The 17,999-nt window shown below is 36.8% G+C and overlaps 1 protein-coding gene across 5 annotated transcripts in view; it reads left to right on the top strand.

Annotated features, from left to right (window-relative positions):
- Window positions 1-17,999, top strand: part of CAMSAP2 (calmodulin regulated spectrin associated protein family member 2) — a 123,933-nt gene that overhangs the window by 51,783 nt on the left and 54,151 nt on the right. The window lies entirely within an intron of this gene.

Here is a 17,999-nt window from a genome sequence, read left to right as displayed (position 1 = left end):
TTTTGCCAGTACCACATTGTCTTGATTACTGTATCTCTGTAGTGAGCTTTGAAGGTGGGTAGCATCAGTTCTCTAACTTTATTCTTCTCCTTCAATATTATTTGCTATTCTAGGTCTTTTGCCTCTCCATGTAAACTTTAGATCAATTCATCAATATCTACAAAATAACTTGCTGGAATTTTTATTGAGATTGCATTGAATCTGTAGATCAAGTTGAGAAAAACTGTATCTTGATGATACTGAGTCTTTTTACCCATGAACATGGACTGTCTCTTCATTTATTTAGTTCTTTGATTTTGTTAATCAGTTTTATAGTTTCCTCAAATAGATCTTATGCATTTTTTTAGATTTATACTTAGTATTTATAATTTGGGGGTGCTAATGAAAATGGTATTTTGTTTTTAATTTCAAATACCACTTGTTCATTGTTGGTATATAGGAATGTGATTAGCTTTTGTATGTTAACCTTGTATCCTGCAACCTTGCTATAATATGGTGGCAAGGTGTGGGGGAGAGGAGAAGCATTCTATAGTCCTATAATTAGGTCTCAGTCTTTTTGGTGAGCCTATGCCTCTGGACTGTGGACTTCATAAATGTTTCTCAGGTTTTTTTCTCCCTCTTTAGGTGGGTCAGGAAGGCTGGAGGGGACAGGATTTGAATGTTTCCCTCTCCCAGGTCAGTTAGGCTTTGATAGTACCTTAACAGATTAAGCTCTGGTTTAACCTAGTTTCTTCTGAGGGCAGGCCTTGTTAAGAAGAATGGAGTGCTCTAGTATATTTAGAAATTCTCTCTCCCCTCCCACTGGAACCATGGGGGCAGCGGGGCTTGGGGGAAGGGTGGGGGGACAGTTTCTGATACTTATTGTGAGAACCTGTTCAAGCTAGAGCCTGGTTGAGCTCTTGAAGGTAAAGCCCTCTATAACTTGATCCCCTTGGAGTTTTTAACTCTCAGACTTGTTTACTCTGAATCTGCAACAATTCATCAGTTAACGGTTTAGTTTTCCTTCTCCAGCACTGGTTCCCTTGGCTGTTTCTGTTTGTGAGTCTTTGCTCTGGTAATCTGTGACTTCCCTTTGCCTGTCTGTCTCTCCATCCTTTGGGCTGGTGGTTTGCCTTGTGTTCTCACCTTTCTTTCAGATCTATTTAGAATTGTTGATACTTCATTCTGTTCAGCTTTGTGCTTGTTGTTAGAACAGAGTGACTGCTAAGGTTTTTACATGCAGACCAGAAACTAAAGTCTTCCTTCTTTTACATTTTTTTGTAGTGCACATTTGCTAGTGACATCTTTAGATCAATAAACATTGAGAAAAGTTATCTTTATTTTACCTCCTTTTTTTTTTTTTGAGATGGAGTTTCGCTCTTGTTGCCCAGGCTGGAGTGCAGTGGCGCCGTCTTGGCTCACTGTAACCTCAGCCTCTCAGGTTCAAGCGATTCTCCAGCCTCAGCCTCCCAAATAGCTGAGATTACAGGCACACGCCACCATGCCTGGCTAATTTTTGTGTTTTTAGTAGGGATGGGGTTTCACCATGTTGGTCAGGCTGGTATCGAATCCCTGACCTCAGGTGATCCACCTGCCTCGGCCTCCCAAAGTTCTGGGATTACAGGCGTGAGCCACTGCACCCGGCCTGTACCTCAATTTTTGTAGGATATTTTTGCTGGGTAAGATGCATTCTGTGCCTTCTGGCTTGCATTGTTTCTCAGAGAAGTCAGATGTTATTCTTATCAGTGTTCCTCTGTATGTAATGTGTAATTTGATTTTCTTCAGCTGCTTTTAAGATTTCTTTCTTTCTTTTTTTTCCGGAATTTGGTTATGGTGTGCCTTAATGGATTTTTCTTTGTATTTACCATGTTGGGGATTTTTAAAGCTACTCATATCTGTGAGTTTATAGTTTTCATCAAAATTGGAAAAATTTCAGCCATTATTTCTCTGAATATTATCCCCCACCATGTTTTTTAGACTCCATTTATATAACTGCTTGCTATTGTCCCACACACAGGTCACTGATGAGGCTCTGAGGCTCTGTTCATTTTTTTAATGCTTTTTTTCTTTTTATGCCTTAGTTGGATAGCTTGAAATATCACTGAAAGTTGAGAACAGGAAAATCTGTTATATTTACAGTCTTATTCCTGTGGTCCCTTTCAAAGATGTATTCTGTTGCAGTTAGCACCTGTGATTGTTATTCTTTTCCTTTAAGACCCTCTTAGAGATTTACTTTTTGTGCGAGCTAGTTAGATATGTTAAAAATTAAATAAATAGTAAAGCCAATATGGTGAAGCCCTGTCTCCACTAAAAATACAAAAATTAGCCAGATGTGGTGGCACGTGCCTGTAATCTCAGTTATTCAGGAGGCTGAGGCAGGAGAATTGCTTGAACCCAGGAGGCAGAGGTTGCAGTGAGCTAAGAACACGCCACTGCACTCCGCCCTGAGTGACAAAGCAAGACCCTATCTCCAAAAAAAAAGAAGACTGACCCAAAATAATTTTTTTATTTAACTATGCCGTATGACCTGAGTTCTTCTTTTTAAGAATATAAACTTTAATTTCCTTAGAACTTTAAACATTCATAAGAAAGTTAGGTTAAATTGGGAAAATTAGGCCACCCATGAGTAAAAGATTTAGTACTTCAATTTAATATATTTGAGGTAATCCTAAAAACATTAATGAGATAGTTTTGTTGAATGTTCAATGTGTCGGTCAAGCTGATGTATTTACATTTACAAAACTGTTTATATTTCATAATCTGAAATAATTGTTGTCTTAAGTAGTTTACTGGAATACTACTCAGCAATAAAAAGAAATGAACTATTGATACATATAACAGCTTGTATGAATATGGATAGGCATGCTAAGTTTAAAAAAGCCAATCCCAGCCGGGCGCAGTGGCTCAAGCCTGTAATCCCAGCACTTTGAGAGTTTGAGATCAGGAGTTTGAGACCAGCCTGGCCAACATGGTGAAACCCTGTCTCTACTAAAAATATAAAAATTAGCCAGGTGTGGTGGCAGGCGCCTGTAATCCCAGCTACTCGGGGGGTTGAGGCAGGAAAATTGCTTGAACCCGGGAGGAGGAGGTTGCAGTGAGACGAGATCGCGCCACTGCACTCCAGCCTGGATGACAAAGCAAGAGACTCCGTCTCTGGCAGTGGGGGTAGGGGGGAAGACAATCCCAAAAAGTTACATACTGCGTAAATCCCATTTATATAAACATTCTTGAAATGACAAAATTATAGAAATGGAGAACAGATTAGTGATTGCCAGGGGTTGGAGAGAAGTTAGGTGTGACTGGGAAAGGGCAACATGAAGGATCCTGTGTTGTATTGTTTGTGGCTTAATTGTATCCATATCAGTATCCTGGTTGTGATATTGTACTATGGTTTTGCAAGGTGTTACCATTGGGGGAAACTGGGTATATGGTAAATGGGATGTTTCTGTGTTCTTTCTCACAGTTGTGTTTGAACTTAAAATGAGCTCAAAATAAAAAGTTTAATAAAAATGTACGAGGAATGAATTTTTAAGATGAAAAGAAGATGCTGCCATTTGGAGCAGAAATGGTTTCAGTGTCATTTCTCACTGGTAGTGAGAAAGTATGGAGTGATCAAGTACATTATCTCTGTAGCGAACAGACCTGGATTGAAATCCCAACAATGATCAGCTGTTTGACTTTATAACATTTCTAAAACTCTCTGAGCTTCAGTTTTTCTCATCTGTAGTAAGCAATGATAATATTGTCTGCCTTATAAATAGGTATGAGAATTAAATACAGTAGTGGTTGTGAAGTATCTAATGTGGTGCTTGACCTATAGTAAGAAAGATCAGTAAATGTTAGCAATCATCGTTGGTTTTTATTGACCTACTTCTATTTCTAGGGTGTTTTTTTTAATGGATATTAGTATATGTGTTAATTTAAATAACATGTATAACTGAGTTACTAGGAAAAATGTTTACTTATATATGGGAAAACAAAATAGTAACAACTAAAAGAAATACAATTATTTTTCACTTTAGATCATAAAATTTCTTAAGAGTGGATTTGATTTTGGAAGGGTTGCTGCAAAGAAAGCTGCCTTGTTTGGATATTACTGATGGTAGGACAGTATTCTGAGCTTAAAACACTTGTATCCTGTTGCTCTGCATATTTATGGTATAATTAAAGTGGCTTATATTTGCTTTGAAAACCCACTTGAAGGCATTTCATTCTTAAGGAGTTTTTTTTATTTTCATCTTTTATTTCTTTTTGGCTTATTGATCCCTCTTCATTTTCTGTAACTAATTGTAGCAACTGGACTCGCACACGTTAATTAGCACTACATTAAGGTTGTATACTTTCTTATACCCACCTGATGATGTGTGTATTAAACAAACAAACAAACATTTTGAAGTGCATATCTTTATAAGATAAGGCTTGGGAGGAAAGCCACCCACAATTAACCTAGGAATTAAAAAGGGAAGCAGAAACAACTTATTCTGTGGATGCAGTAACAGCTCCTTCTTAATCCATATATTACCCAAAGCTTACTTGTAAACATAGTTTTGTGGGACAAGAATATTGAGATCTGTAAATTCATCTTCAGACCTTAGCTGACTTAGCTATGACATATGTAATGATGCATGTATAAGATGTGCTTACTGATTTCTGTGGAAAAATACAAGCTTTGTTTGCTTCTAAATTATATTTTCTTCTATCCTTAATTTTGTCAAAAGTTTAAAAACTAAGATAAGATAAACATTTTGCCATACAGTTGACCCTTGAACAACATGGGTTTGAACTGAGTAGACCCACTTTATACACAGTTTTTTCAGCAAGTACAATAGGCCCTGCAAATCAGCGGGTTTGGCATAACCAAATATGACATAACCAAATATTCCAGACTCACTTTCTTCTTTCCCTATCTCTGACCTGGAACCAGCCTTTTTCTGTGAAGCCTTGGGTTTATATTAATGGGGAATGTTATTTAGAAACCATGATCTGGGGATAGATGTATTTATTGCTGCTGCTTTGGTGTTACTGCTAGGCCCTTAACTCATGACAATGCCAGGAGAAATATGTAATCATGAGTTCTTACTGATATCTCCATAGGATTCTTCCATATTTGAATCTTAAAATAAGCATCTGCCCCAAGGCCCCTTCCCAGAGGTATGCATTCCCAGCACAATGCAGTTCTTGGCTAGGGTCAAGTTGTATTGCCTCCTGTGCTTGCCTTAATCTGGCTCTGCTGGCTGAGATCCATGTCTATCTGGATTCACCAGCAGCATTCACCATCCGTGCTCTAATCAGAGTCCCATCTGCATTTCCACATTGTAGTTTTGTACATTTTTCAGTATGGCAACCTCCAGCCATGTTGAGTCTGCCTGGGCAGTTCTCATTGCCTCCTGGTTATAAAGTTGTGTGGCTTTTGAGTGATTCATCCTAACCCTATTCTTGACACAAACCATGTTATTTTTAGAGCATGAAATGCCTTGTACTATTATTGTCACTCCATTTTATAGTTGAGGTATTGAAGCACAGAGAAATTAAGGAATTTGCCAAAGATCACCTAGTTAGTAAGTGGCAGAGTTGGGATTAAGCCTAGGTACTCTGCTTAAATGGTCTTTGCTACCCTATGCTGCTAGACTATAGGATTTATGTGGGGAAGTAGCAGAAGACCTGAAAAGAGTGATTATTTTAAGATCTTGAAGAATTTTAATGTTATTTAAATAATCTTGGACTTGTTGAGTAGGTAGGCCCTGGGAAGTCACTGAAGGCTTTTGACTGTAGAGTGATGTGATTGGCAATGTCCTGTAGAAAGGTTAATCACTTGTAGCTGTGAAGGACTGTGAAAGCAAGATTCCTGATAGTATGCTATTCTTGGGCCTCTCTCTAGAGATCTAATGAGTCAGCCTCTAAGGTTTGAGGCCAGGGAATTTATGATCTTTTTGATGATCATCCATATTTGGAACGACTGCTCTAAACTGTTTCCTTTGTTTACTATATTCATTTGACTATTAGTATGCCATTCCTGTGTGTGTCCATCCAGTAGAGCCACATTTAAATGCCCTTAATTTGCCATTTGAAGCCACATATAGTCCAGATGAAGTCGATGAGTCTGCTCGGGAGACATATCTTTCATCTGTCTGGGCCTTGCATTTCAATAGATATTTGAGCTATACTCTTCTTGTATATATTAAGTTTGCAATAAAGCTTAATATCAGTTTGTTTTAACATTATCTTGGAAACACTTCTTCATTGGGTAGTGTGATTATTACCAAATATAAGTGACAAGATGTAAACCAGATACTCATCTACTTGTATATAAACAGATTAAAGAGAACTCTCAACTACTTCCTTGTCTGTAATATTTGCTTCCTAAAAATTTGGGCAGAATTAAATAGCAGCTAAATCAGTATCATTGTGCTGATAGTCGCATGCTAGTCATCATACTTTTTTGACTTGCTCTGTATACTTCATTGACATATCTAACCAGGGAGGTCCAAATAAAATAAAAATAGCAGTTTTGTGCAATCAGTTGTTTAAGCATATGTCATATTGTTAAGATTTTGAAACTCTTCAGAGAGGTATTTTGAATCTCATGAAAGTCACCCCTCTTGCCAGGGCTGCCACATGCATAGTTCCACCTGGGTATAGCAGAGTAGCAGTGGTACCTTTGGTCCTGACTATGTTTAATACAGATTGGATATAACAGCAGTATGTCTGGAACAACAATGCCATAATCCTCTTGTAGGTTACTACTTAACTATTTGCTGTTCAAATAATTAAACAAATTTTTTTGTGTTAAAAAAAATCAATTGACCATAGACATATGGGCTTATTTCTGGACTCTCAGTTCCATTGATCTCTGTTTTTATACCAGTGCCGTATTGTGTTGATTATTGTTGCTTTGTAGTAAGTTTTAAAATCAGAAAGTATAAGTCCTCCTACTTTGTTCCCTTTCACGATTCCTTTGGCTGTGGTGAGTCCCTTGAGTTTTAGTATGAATTTTAGGATCAGTTTGTCAGTTTCTATAAAGAAGCTACCTGGGATTCTGATAGAGATCACATTACTTTGTATACCAATTTAGGAAAGTATTGCCATCCTAGGAGTATGTAGTCTTCCATCCATCAATATGGGATGTCTTTCTGTTTATCTTTAATTTCTTTCAACAATGTTTTGTAGTTTTCAGAGCATAAGTTTTACACTTCTTTTAAATGTATTGCAAAGTACTTTATTCTTGTTGGTGCTATCATAAATGGAATTGTTTTCTTAATTTCATTTTCAGATTGTTTATTGCAAATATATGTGTTTACAAATGTAATTGCTTATTGTATATTGATCTTGTATCCTACAACCTTAGTGAACTCTTTTACTGGTTCTAATTGTTTTAGAAGATTCCTTAGGATTTTTTATATATAAGATCATGTCATTTGCAAGTAGAGATAGTTTAACTTCTTTTTTTCTGGTCTGGATGCCATGTCAGATATTTTTTCTTTACTGCAATTTAAGCAGTATTATTATTTTACCAGAAAAAAATTTCCTCTCAATATGTGGTTTTATAAAGGTTTCTAGATTCTTTGGGTTTTTAGTATGTGCTCAGTTTTGCTGTAATGTAATATATATGCTCTTTAAATCACTGTACTATGGAAAATTGTGCAATAAACACCACAGGACTTACGAGAAAAGCTGGTAAGAGCAGTGTATGTTGTTTTAAAACGATAGGAATATAATAAAAATGGTGGTATAATTTTACGTGTGTTAATGCTTAAAATATACATACATACTGTAATATGTATGGTACTTCACTTTGAAAAAAGCCTGAAGTTTTCTTGTGGAAGTAGCATTAAAATGGTTGCAGCACATGAGTTATTGTGAAGTATCCTGTCTGAAATAGGACAGAAAGTGGTAACACCAGAGAAAGTTATAATACCAGATGAGAAAGATGAGGGTATAGTTCACCCCCCCATGTTACACACGGTGAACTGAAGGAAGTGGTAGATGTCTGAGATGTGTGTGCATATATGTATTCCTACATGTCTCAGTACAGCTGTGTGTGATTTTTTGCATTCACCTAGTATTTCTGGTGAACAAAGCTATGCATAAACAAACTGCAATTCCGATTGTTCCCTAACATACCAGTTGCATGGAAACAAATATGTATTTTCAAAACAGAACTAACTGTATTTCTGTCAAATATTTGCTCCTCTAATTGCAAAATGAAAGCCAACCTAATTCAATTTGCAGAAATTTGCTTTATACAAAATTTATCCAGAAAAATCCCTATACTACTAAAAGGCAAGAACATTGTAAAATATCTGAAGGTTATTTATTTATTTTTTAATTATATTTTAAGTTCTGGGATATATGTGCAGAATGTGCAGGTGTGTTATATAGGGATACATGTGCCGTGGTGGTTTGCTCCGCCCGTCTACCGATCATCTACATTAGTATTTCTCCTAATGCTATTCCTCCCCTAACCCTCTACCCCCCAACAGGCCGCAGTGTGTGATGTTCCCCTCCTTGTGTCCATGTGTTCTCATTGTTCAACTCCCATTTATGGGTGAGAACATGCAGTGTTTGGTTTTCTGTTCCTGTGTTAGTTTGTTGAGAACGGTTTCCAGCTTCATCCATGTCCCTGCAAAGGACATGAACTCATCCTTTTTTATGGCTGCATAGTATTCCGTGGTATATATGTGCCACATTTTCTTTATCCAGTCTATCATTGATGGGCATTTGGGTTGGTTCCATCTCTTTGCTGTTGTGAATAGTGCTGCAGTAAACATATGTGTGGATGTGTCTTGATAGTAGAATGATTTATAATCCTTTGGGTATATACCCAGTAATGGGATTGCTGGGTCAAATGGTACCAGAAGTTCTAGATCCTTGAGGAATCACCACACTGTCTTCCACAATGGTTGAACTAATTTACATTCCCACCAACAGTGTAAAAGCATTCCTGTTTCTCCACATCCTATCCAGCATCTGTTGTTTCCTGACTTTTTAATGATTGCCATTCTGACTGGCATGAGATGGTATCTCATTGTGGTTTTGATTTGCATTTCTCTAATGACCAGTGATGATGATATTTTTTCATATTTGTTGGCTTCATAAATGTCTTCTTTTGAGAAGTGTCTGTTCATATCCTTTGCCCACTTTTTGATGGGTTTGTTTGTTTTTTTCTTATAAATTCGTTTAAGTTCCTTGTAGATTCTGGATATTAGCCCTTTGTCAGATGGATAGATTGCAGAAATTTTCTCCCATTCTGAAGGTTGCCTGTTCACTGTGATGATAGATTCTTTTGCTGTTCAGAAGCTCTTTAGTTTAATTAGATCTCATTTGTCAATTTTGGCTTTCGTTGCCATTGCTTTTGGTGTCTTAGTCATGAAGTCTTTGCCCATGCCTATGTCCTGAATGGTATTGCCTAGGTTTTCTTCTAGGGTTTTTATGGTTTTAGATCTTATGTTTAAGTCTTCAATCCATATCGAGTTAATTTTTGTATAAGGTGTAAGGAATGGGTCCAGTTTCAGTTTTCTGCATACGGCTAACCAGTTTTCCCAACACCGTTTATTAAATAGGGAATCCTTTCCCCATTGCTTGTTTTTGTCAGGTTTGTCAAAGATCAGATGGTTGTAGATGTGTGGCATTATGTCTGAGGCCTCTGTTCTGTTCCATTGGTCTATATATCTGTTTTGGTACCAGTACCATGCTGTTTTGGTTACTATAGTCTTATAGTATAGTTTGAAGTCAGGTAGTGTGTTGCCTCCAGCTTTGTTCCTTTTGCTTAGGATTGTCTTGGCTATATGGGCTCTTTTTTGGGTCCATATGAAATTTAAAGTAGTTTTTTCTAATTCTGTGAAGAAAGTCAATGGTAGCTTGATGGGAATAGCATTGAATCTATAACTTACTTTGGGCAGTATGGCCATTTTCACGATATTGATTCTTCCTATCCATGAGCATGGAATGTTTTTCCATTTGTTTGTGTCCTCTCTTATTTCCTTGAGCAGTGATTTGCAGTTCTCCTTGAAGAGGTCCTTCACATTCCTTATGAGTTATATTCCTAGGTATTTTATTCTCTTTGTAGCAATTGTGAATGGGAGTTCACTCATGATTTGGCTCTCTGTTTGTCTGTTATTGTGGTGTATAGGAATGCTTGTGATTTGTGCACATTGATTTTGTATCATGAGACTTTGCTGAAGTTGTTCATCAGCTTAAGGAGATGTTGGGCTGAGACGATGGGTTTTTCTACATATACAATCATGTCATCTGCAGACAGAGACGATTTGACTTCCTCCCTTCCTTTGAATACCCTTTATTTCTTTCTCTTGCCTGATTGCCCTGGCCAAGACTTCTAATACTGTGTTGAATAGGAGTGGTGAGAGAGGGCATCCTTGTCTTGTGTCGGTGTTCAAAGGGAATGCTTCCAGCTTTTGCCCATCCAGTATGATAGTGGCTGTGGGTTTGTCATAAATAGCTCTTATTGTTTTGAGATATATTTCATCAATACCTAGTTTATTGAGAGTTTTTAGCATGAAGGGGTGTTGAATTTTATCAAAGGCCTTTTCTGCATCTATTGAGATAATCATGTGGTTTTTGTCATTGGTTCTGTTTATGTGTTGGATTATGTTTATTGATTTGCCTATGTTGAACCAGCCTTGCATCCCAGGGATGAAGCTGACTTAATCGTGGTGGATAAGCTTTTTGATGTGGTGCTGGATTCAGTTTGCCAGTATTTTGTTGAGGGTTTTCGCATTGATGTTCATCAGGGAGATTGGCTTGAAATTTTCTTTTTTTGTTGTGTCTCTGCCAGATTTTGGTATCAGGATGATGCTGGCCTCATAAAAAGAGTTTGGGAGAAGTCCCTCTTTTTCTGTTGTTTGGAATAGTTTCAGAAGGAATGGTACCAGCTCCTCTTTGTACCCCTGGTAGAATTTGGCTGTGAATCCATCTGGTCCTGGGGTTTTTTTTTTGGTTGGTAGGCTATTAATTACTGCCTCAATTTCAGAACTTGTTATTGGTCTGTTCAGGGATTCGACTTCTTCCTGGTTTAGTCTTGGGAGGGGGTATATGTCCAGGAATTTATCCATTTCTTCTAGATTTTCTAGTTGATTCGCATAGAGGTGTTTAGTATTCTCTGATGGCAGTTTGTATTTCTGTGGTATCAGTGGTGATACCCCATTTATCATTTTTTATTGTGTCTATTTGATTCTCTCTTTTCTTCTTTATTAGTCTGGCTAGCAGTCTATATTTTGTTAATCTTTTCAGAAAACCAGCTCCTGGATTCATTGACTTCTTGAAGGCTTTTTCATGTCTCTTTCTCCTTCAGTTCTGCTCTGATCTTAGTTATTTCTTGTCTTCTGCTAAGTTTTGAATTTGTTTGCTCTTGCTTCTCTAGTTCTTTTAAATGTGATGTTAGGGTGTCGATTTTAGATCTTTCCTGCTTTCTCTTGTGGGTATTTAGTGCTATAAATTTCACTCTAAACACTGCTTTAGCTGTGTTCCAGAGATTCTGGTACATGTGTCTTTGTTCTTGTTGGTTTCAAAGAACTTACTTATTTCTGCCTTAATTTTGTTATTTACCCAGTAGTCATTCAGGAGCAGGTTGTTCAGTTTCCATGTAGTTGAGCGGTTTTGAGTGAGTTTCTTAACCTTGAGTCCTAATTTGCTTGCACTGTGGTCTGAGAGACTGTTTGTTATGATTTCTATTCTTTTGCATTTGCTGAGGAGTGTTTTACTTCCAATTATGTAATCGATTTTAGAATAAATGCAATGTGGTGCTGAGAAGAATGTGTGTTCTGTTGATTCGGGGTGGCAAGTTCTGTAGATGTCTATTAGGTCTGCTTGGTCCAGAGCTGAGTTCAAGTCCTGAATATCCTTGTTAATTTTCTATCTCGTTGATCTAATATTGACAGTGGAGTGTTCAAGTCTCCTACTATTATTGTGTGGGAGTCTGAGTCTCTTTGTAGGCCTCTAAGAACTTGCTTTATGAATCTGGGTGCTCCTGTATTGGGTGCATATATATTTAGGAGAGTTAGCTCTTCTTGTTGCATTGATCCCTTTACCATTATGGAATGCCCTTCTTTGTCTTTTTTGATCTTTCTTGGTTTGACATCTGTTTTATCAGAGACTAGGATTGCAACCCTTGCTTTTTTTTGCTTTCCATTTGGTTGGTAAATCTTCCTCCATTGCTTTATTTTTAGCCTATGTGTGTCTTTGCACATGTGATGGGTCTTCTGAATACAGCACACCAGTGGGTCTTGACTCCATCCAATTTGTCAATCTGTGTCTTTTAACTGGGGCATTTAGCCCATTTACATTTAAGGTTAATATTGTTATGTATGAATTTTATCCTGTCATTATGATGCTAGCTGGTTATTTTGCCTGTTAGTTGATGCAGTTTCTTCATAGTGTCAATGGTCTTTACAATTTGGTATGTTTTTGCAGTGGCTGGTACTGGTTTTTCCTTTCCATATTTAGTGCTTCCTTCAGGAGCTCTTGTAAGGCAGGCCTGGTGGTGACAAAAATCTCAGTATTTGGTTGTCTGTAAAGGATTTTATTTCTCCTTCGCTTATGAAGCTTAGTTTGACTGGATATGAAATTCTGGGTTGAAAATTCTTTTCTTTAAGAAGGTTGAGGCCTGGCGCGGTGGCTCACACCTGTAATCGCAGCACTTTGGGAAGCTGAGACAGGCGGATCACAGGGTCGAGAGATTGAGACCATCCTGGCCAACATGGTGAAACCCCTTCTCTACTAAAAATACAAAAATTAGCTGGGTGTGGTGTTGTGTGCCTATAGTCCCAGCTACTTGGGAGGCTGAGGCAGGAGAATCTCTTGAACCCGGGAGGTGGAGGTTGCGGTGAGCTGAGATCACGCCACTGCACTCCAGCCTGGTGACAGAGCAAGACTCTTATCTCAAAAAAAAAAAAAGAATGTGGAATATTGGCCCCCACTCTCTTCTGGCTTGTAGGGTTTCCACGTAGAGATCCGCTGTTAATCTGATGAGCTCCCCTTTGTGGGTAACCCGACCTTTCGGGTGAATCTGATAATTTTGTGTCTTGGGGTTGCACTTCTCGAGGAGTATCTTTGTGGTGGTCTCTGTATTTCGTGAATTTGAATGTTGAACTGTCTTCCTAGGTTAGGAAGTTCTGGATAATACCCTGAAGAGTGTTTTCCAACTTGGTTCCATTCTCCCCATCACTTTCAGGTATACCAATCAAACGTAGGTTTGGTCTTTTCACATAGTCCCATATTTCTTGGAGGCTTTGTTTGTTCCTTTTCATTGTTTTTTCTCTAATCTTGTCTTCATGCTTTATTTTATTAAGTTGATCTTCAATCTCTGATATCCTTTCTAAAATATCTGAAGATTATTAAAGCTTACACCATCTAAATTATATTTAGATGAGTTACCTATAAGCAAAAGCTAGAGTCAGATGGCAGTATCTAAGATGAAATCTTGAGTGTAGGTGGTATCCTTGTTTTCTTTTTCATAATCTCTTTAACTCGTCTTAGTACTTTATTTATTTATTCGTTCTGGGAACCACATTTGAGCTTTGAGAGGCAGGAGGACAGTGCTTGATGTGTTAGCAGCTAGTAACCCCTAGTTTAACTGAGTTGAGGACAGTAGTAATACTATGGTGGCAATAGCAAGATTTTTATCTCTGCAGCCTTATAGTACAACTGTCTTGGTTTAAAACTGGATTTTATTTTAACTAAATTCTGTTTTAAACCAAGATAGTTCTATATAAGAATGTCTTTGGATTGGAAGCCTTGGTTTTAGTTTATTCTTGAATTGTCAGTATCAGAAGTTTAGAAATAGTAATTCAATGGCAAAGTATTATTACATAATAACAAAAGATTTATTGTGAAATACTGGGGCCAACATGGAGGAATGGCAAGTATACGAGCTTTGACCATAGACAGACCAGGATTTTGAATCCTAGTTCTAACTCTTACTAACTCTGTGACCAAATGTAGATACTCATCCTGAGATTTCCTTATTGATAAAATGACATATCACCTCAGCGGAGTTGCAAGTGGTGTTTTACTTTTATCTCCATGTAAACTAAAGATAAATGAAACTTATGAAAAAGTGTTTATTTAGATAAATGATATGTAAAATATTTTCTAAATTGGAATAACTTTGAAAAACTATAGAGTATAGTATGAATATGCTGTATGTACCATTTTAGCAGAATAACTAGTACCTCATGTTTGTGATTGATTTAAGTGTTTATTTCCTCTTAAATACCTGTGGGAGCACTTGGGCATAGTAGGCAGTCTAGCCACTTTATTAGTCCAAAAACTAAGTTCATTTTAGGATTTTTTTTTTAAGTTCTATGTCTAAATCTGATACAAGAATAGTAAAAGCCATGCAGTAGCAGAACTTTTACCTTAATTTATGAGGCTAAAAATTTCTTATAACACTTAAAAGCTTTCCTTTCTTTAATAGGTTTAACCTTCATTTCTAATACATAAATGTAATTTATTTTTGCTTAGACTCCACTGGTTGGAGATGATAAAAATATAACCCTTGTAACACAGATATAGAACCTAATGGTGGCCTTTGGATGATACTTCAGCTGTCACCCAGTAAAGTCCCTGGGATTCCACATTCCCCAAATCCTTTTCTTTTCATTGAAATGCCAGGTAGCCCTCCTGCTTTTTCTTCCATAACCAGTCTTCCTACTGCTGCTCTTAGATGTCATGCTATGCTCTGCCACCTGGTGGTTGCAATGTACACTGTTGTTTCGGTTGCTGGCGCAGTTGCCTCCTACTACAGCACTGAGAGTCAAGGTGCAGAGGTTGGGATTAAGTCTGGAGGTGTGATGTTCAGTGATATGGGCTCTGGAGCCAGATTTCCAAGTTTGAATCCCTGCATCACTGCCTCCTTGCTGTGTAACCTTGGACAGGTTATATAGTTTTCTTATCTGTAAAATAGGTAGAGTGATAGTGCTTACCTCACAGGGTTGTTTTATTAAATTAATACAAATGCTGAGAACATTACATACTGAAAACAGTACATGACAGAAAACAGTAAAATGCCAAAAACAGTATGTGACACTTAACAGTGTTAGGTATTGTTATTATTCTGATCTGAATGCTTTAGGTAAGCAATTAAATGTGTATATTTTATTTGGAGCTATCATAGCTCCAAACTGATTGATTTTAGCCTTGAGTTTATTTTTTGATGTTGATCTTTTCTAAATCCATTATGTATATAGTTTGTTATACATAATTTTTAATTATCACTATCATATTGTAAAGTTAAGTAAAAAAAAAATCACACTAAAATGTAAGAGTTCTTAAAGTGAGTGAATATCATATGGAAATAACCATAACACAGTAGTGGAATTTTTAGAAATTTGTTTTTTAATTTAGGAAGTTAATCAGTGAAATGAGCTTTGTTCTGAAAATGTATCCCAATTTTCGAAGTAAACTATAGATTTTATTTGTGTTTTTACATACTATAACAAGGTAATTTCTAAGTTTTACTTTTATTCATTTTCCCTTTCTGTTGTGTGTGTGTGTGTGTGTCTGTGGTATTCAAACATTATTATGGTATGATGTTCTGTTTTTCGCAACCTCCTCCGGTTCAGCCATTCTCTGCCTCACCTCCAAATAGTGGACTACAGGCACCCACCACCATGCCGGGTAATTTTTGGTCACCATGTTAGCCAGAATGGTCTCGATCTCCTGACCTCGTGATCCTCCCGCCTCGGCCTCCCAAAGTGCTGGGATTACAAGCGTGAGCCACCGCGCCTGGCCAGATGTTCTGTTTTTCTTGTTTCTGTTCTGTTTCCTTCCTTTTTCATGTTTTTATGTATATATAAAAAACAGTATTATAGTGTGGTATTCTGTTTTTTCCACTCAATTTTATATTGTATGCATTTCCCTTATTGTTAAATAGTTTAATATATCATAAAATTACTCATTTTGGTTGGATATTGTTTTCTTTTTGTTGTATAATATTATAATGGTTATTTTTTATTTATACAGCTTTTTTCTCCTCTCTCGTGTGTTTATAGAACAAACTGCCAAAAGGAGTCTTAAGAGTACATGAATGATTTTGTGGCTCTTGAAATATTTTCCCACATTTTAATCCAAAAGTGCCGTGTTTTTTAATGCTATTAAACACAAATTTACTAATGCTATTAAACACGAATTTACTTTCACCCATAAAACATTGTCTAGGAACAAAAGCGAAAAAGACAGGATCCCTGCTTTCCAGGGATGGAATATAACGGAGAGGATACATAATGATGAATGACTAAAGAGAAAGGCTACAATATTCTGAGTGTGAAGGAAGAACTGGGATAGTTGGACAGTAGTAGTGTGGAAAATACTTCTTAGAGGAGATTGAATATGAAAATGTGGTTTTAATTTGAAATAATTATTGATGCTACTTTTTCTTTCTTGCATATTATGTTTGTCATTTCTGAAACATTTTTCTTTGCTTTGCAACAAAATTACTTAACTTCTGCCAACTGCATGATATGGTAACACAGGTTTGGACAGATTGCTTAATTGTCTATACTTTAGTTTCTGCACATATAAAACATAAATGATACTTCATTTAGAGACTTTTGAGGATTATAGAAAGTGTTTTTTGTCTATTATCTCCAGGCTTATTTCAAAAAATATTTGAAATGAAAGAGTTAATATACTAATAAAGAATTTAGCACAGTATATGGCACATAAGTTAGACTTAGTAAGTAGGAGCCACTATTGGTTTTATGATTGCCAGTGTTAAGCATTCTGCTTCTTACAAAGCATCAGCTTTCCTATAAATACTGCTCAGTTTTCTAGAAGCTGGAACTGCCACCTCCTAAATGATCAGAATTCACTTCCTCAACCTCCAGAGTAACCCAGCTGTTGAGTCTTTTTAGTAACCAAAAGGCTGGCTTCTTTCCTTTCTTTAGCCCCTGCTAGTTGCCAGGTACCATGTTCGATGTAGGGAATAGGAAGATAACTGAGATAATATCCTACACTGTCTACCTAGAGAAATAGAGTCATATGCGGGTAACTGTGCACATGTCAGAGAAATCAGTGGTTCTCAACCCTGGCTGCTCATTAGCATCACCTGGGGAAGCTGTTTAAAAATACCACTGCTGATGCCGTACTTTAGATAATTTAGAAATTAATGCAAGCAGAAACAATATTCTGTAGGAACCTGTTCTCTTTGATAGGTTGAGTGAGTCATTTTGATTGGAAAGAGAACTGGAAAAATCTTCACAATTAGAGTAACATTCTAACCAACGACAAAACTTAGCCTGTATTGTTAGGAGGACAACAAACCAGGGCACAAAAGCTTGAAAACTGAGAGCAGATTGGAGAAGGAAATGGTAGATTATAAGGCTAGACTAACAAACCAGCTAATAAGAAAGAAAGAAACTTTACCTCTCTTAAGGTGTTTAGACTTCATTATGTAGAAAATGAGGTAGACTTTATGAGAGAATGATATGATGCAATCTCTGATTTGGAAAAAACAGCTGCTAGTTTATAACACTGTCAAAAGTAAATTCCAGATGGAATTAAAGTTATGGAAAAATAGAGAATAATATTTCTATATTTTGGGGTTGGAGAAGACCTTTATAAACATGTTATCAACTCCAAAGCCATAAAGGACAACATTGAGATTAACAGATTTTACCAAGTAAATATTTAAAACTCTACAACAAAAGGTACCCTAAAGTTGAAAGTCTGGAGACAAACTAGGGGAAAGTATTTGCTACCTCAATGACAGAAGGTTAAAAAGACCTAATATATAATGAGCTCTTACAAATCAGTTAAGAATAGGCAAAAGATTTGAGCAGGTAGCTTTCCAAAGAAGAAATACAAATGGTTGCTAAAGCACGTAAAAGGATGCTTATCTTCAGTGATAATCAAGATTGTAAAGTCAAACAAGAGTGGGGTCTTCTAAACTTTCATGTTGATACAGATTTTTAAAATTGAATAATATCGAATGTTGTCAAAAATGTGGAGAAACAGGCAGGCTGATAACGTTGGTGGGCGATAAGTTGGTGTAACCTTTCTAGAGA

Source organism: Hylobates moloch, unplaced genomic scaffold, assembly GCF_009828535.3.
Source record: "Hylobates moloch isolate HMO894 unplaced genomic scaffold, HMol_V3 SCAFFOLD_18, whole genome shotgun sequence".
Lineage (NCBI taxonomy): Eukaryota > Metazoa > Chordata > Mammalia > Primates > Hylobatidae > Hylobates > Hylobates moloch.
This window is presented reverse-complemented; position numbering and strand designations above follow the sequence as displayed.